This window comes from Gracilinanus agilis, unplaced genomic scaffold (genome assembly GCF_016433145.1).
Source record: "Gracilinanus agilis isolate LMUSP501 unplaced genomic scaffold, AgileGrace unplaced_scaffold43056, whole genome shotgun sequence".
NCBI lineage: Eukaryota > Metazoa > Chordata > Mammalia > Didelphimorphia > Didelphidae > Gracilinanus > Gracilinanus agilis.
Window position 1 is genome coordinate 1 of NW_025376974.1, and position 3,682 is coordinate 3,682.

At 39.0% G+C, this 3,682-nt stretch overlaps 1 pseudogene; it reads right to left on the reverse strand.

The window, feature by feature from the left end:
• Positions 1-1,988: 1,988 nt before the first annotated feature.
• On the reverse strand, positions 1,989-2,793 carry LOC123255311 (annotated as a pseudogene).
• Between the last annotated feature and the right edge of the window lie 889 nt (positions 2,794-3,682).

The following is a 3,682-nucleotide window of genomic DNA, read 5'->3' on the forward strand; positions in this document are numbered from 1 at the left end:
AGGGAGGGAGGAAGGAAGGAAGGAAAGAAGGAAGGAAGGAAGCTTCTTGAAGGCAGGGATGTATTTTTCCCTTTCCTTGCATCTCCAACACATAGCATAGTGCCCATCATATTGTGAGAGTTTAATAAATGTTTGATTAACTGATCAATTGACTGCCCTCAAGGAACTTCCAGTCTCTTGTAATGTCAAGTGGGTTGGGCCATGATGCAAAGAGGACAGAGATAAATGGTAATGTTCCTCCTTGCTTTTTGTTTTTTCCCCCACATTCAAGTGATGAGTGAACTGGGCTTACTCAAAAGAAAAACCTCACAAGGAAGTCTGACAGCCAGAACCAGGAAGTGGGGGTTTCAGAGCACTAAAGACTTTATATACTACTGTCAAGTCCACATCAACACACACGTACACACCTGCTTCCTGATTCTTCTCCACCTGGACTGAGATAATTCAGTGCTTAATGGCACAAAAGACCCATGGCTTAGAGGGAAGATGGGTCATAGATATGATCTTCATTTGCACAAATTAGTTATTCTACAGTCACAGGCTACACCTCCAAACTCAAACAGACACTTCACAAATAATAGCCTACAGATGAGGATGTTCATGACTCAGTAGAGGCCCATTATCATCCTTGGAAAAATAATTCAAGGCACAAACTCTCCCAGTGGTCAGGCAGGGACAGAATCTTAGGATCATGGAATTTTTAAAGTTGAAAGAGTCATTAGAGGCCATTTAATCCAACCTCCACAATAATTCCACATTCCTGCCAGGAGGTCATCTGTCTTTGCTTCGACACCTCCCAAGAAAGAGAAAGATTATTGTTTCAAAAAATAGCTTGGCTATTCCATTTGGAGGAGAGCATGAATTGGTTTTTAATTATTATTCTATATAATCTATGAGTATTCTATATATTTATTGTTTTATGGTAGCATGTCCAACACAGATCAAAGTGGCCAAATAGTCAGCTGTGTAAAATTGTAGATATAGTGCTTAAGCACAAATAGGAAATATGATTTTTAAAAATAATTTTTAGGTCAATTAGTTGCATCTAGCTCTTTGGGATGCCATTTTGGGTTTTCTTCACAAAAACACAGAAGTGGTTTGTCATTTCCTTCTGCAGCTCATTTTATAGATGAGGAAACTAAGGCAAATAGGGTTAAATAATTTGCCCAGAGTCACACAATTAGTGATTTAGGTAGAATTTGAACTTAGGTTCCCCCTGACCTAATTCAAGCCAGACACTCTATCCAGTGTACCACCTAACTACCTCCCTAAAAATACCTAAACACAAACTTATGACCCTACAAAATATTATTTAAATATTAGATTAAATTAAATTGATCTTTCTCCTTGAACCCTCAGAAACTATTAATCTCCCAAAAAAAGCAATAGAATCAATATATTAAATCATCATCAGTTCTATGATCTGAATCAAATGAGTCCCTTTTCCATAGAGCTTTTCCTAGCTCTTCTACAAACAGAATCTAGCCTGGATAAAAAGACAACAGGAATTTCTTGAAGATCAATGGTCCAAAACGCCCAGGTATGGTTAAGGGTTCTACATGTTCTATAGCAGGATGTACTTGGATTACTTTATTCAAACAGGAAATTTAATTTATGCCTCTAAGAACATTGGACTAGGAACCCTTTGGTGTTTTTTTTTTAAACTCTTACCAGTATCAGTATCAGTATCATCTCTAAGACAGAATAGCAAGAGCTAGGTAATAGGGGTTAAATGACTTGCCCAGGGTCACTCAGCTAGGAAATATCTAAGGCCAGATTTGATCCCAGGTCTTCCTGATGCTGGGCCTGGTGCTCTATCTACTATAATACTTAACTGCCCTTCTTTATTTTTTTTTAACATTGATTTTTTATTTTATTTTTTTCTCAATTTCATGTAAACAAAAAAATTTAACATTCTTTCTTAAAATGTTGAGTTTCAAAATCTCTTACTTCCCCCTCCCTGAAAAAGACAAGCAATTTGATATAAATTATGCATCTGCAGCCCTACAAAAAGTTTCCACACTAGACCAGGTACCCTTGAAGAAAGCTTTGGCCATCTCATCTTTAGGACACTTCCTCTAGAAGTCAATGGTCCAAGTGTACATGGTATCAGCTCCTTGGCACCCAGACAACATTCTCGTTCCCTTCTTACTATATTGAAGGGATAAGAGATTATCTCTACTACAGCTGTCATTATTCATGCAATCATCCAACTTATCACAATATGAGAGTTCTGAAGATCTGGGAGTGTACCTTCTGCTGGATCATAGACTCCAAAGTAGACTACTCCAGCAATACCCAGCTCTGAGACACTGGAACTTTGATACAAGCCATGAGTTCCATCAGACTTGGTGATCTTCCCAAGGCAGTCTCCCAGGTCTCTTAGTGCCAGATTTCCCAATATCAGCCACCAAGCGGGTTTTCACAAAATCCAAGAGGCAGACAAAGCAGAGAAGCGACTCCAGCCACAGCACCAGACACAAGATTACCAGTAAAATATCTGCAAATTTGGATGTGCTTGTCTATTGCTTTCAAAAACACCTGCTTATACTTATCTTTATGAGCAAAGTTAAGGGTCTGGGTGAGGAATTATCTGATGGCATTTGCTAAGTTACCCTGCCAGAAGGACCTGTCCCTCAGGAATTTGGATTGTATGATCCACTCTGCCTTTCAGCAACTTATTTGCAGCAAAGTATTACTTGCATGTTGTACCTACAATAGTAGCTTGACTCTCTCAATAGGAACCACCATAATCCCGGTCCATGGGGCGAAGGAGATGTCCTGTTCAGTCATGGTTACAAGGAACCCAGATGGTAGAGTTCAAGACAGATTTTCAGTGTAAGAGGGCTGAAAGCCCAAGAATCCATTACTGCGGGCACAGTCAGACAACATTAATTGTTAGAAAATGTTCTTTCTACTGGGCTGAAACCAATCTCCCTGTAATTTATGACTATTTATTCAATTTATGCACCCTTGAGCTAAATGGAAAAATTACCATTATTCCTTTTAGAGGCAGTATGGCAAATTGAAAAAATTACTGAATCTGGGATCAAATGAACTGGATATAAATCCCAGATCTGCAACTTACTACTTGCAGGACTTCAGGCAAGTCACATAGCCTCTATGTGGGGCCCAATTCTTCACCTGTAAAAGGGGGACACTAGACTGAATGAACTCTAAGGTCCATTCCAGTTCTAAATCTAGGATCTGGTTTCTCTTCCATATTTAATGTAATTCGATAAATTTAATTAATAGGTTAAGCACTGGGGATATGAGTCAGTATGATATATTAGAAAGAATCCTGGATTTGGGGACAAAAAATGATTAAAATACCATCCATACCTCTTATTACCTGTTTGAACTTGGTTAAGTTGTTTCCTTTTCCTGTGTCTGAGTTTCTTCATTTGCAAAATAAGGAGGTTTATTTTTTCTTTTAAAATGGAGGAGGGCTGAGGGGAAATGAAATAAATATTTGTTTATTCCATCTTAATCCATGTCCAGCACATAGTAGGAACTTAAAATCTTGTTGACTTAATTGAAAAAAGAAGAGGTGGCCACTGGGTAGCTCAGTGGATTGAGAGCCAGGCCTAGGGATGGGAGGTCCTAGGTTCAAATCTGGCCTCAGACACTTCCCAGCTGTGTGACCCTGGGCAAGTCACTTGACCCCCATTGCCTACCCTTA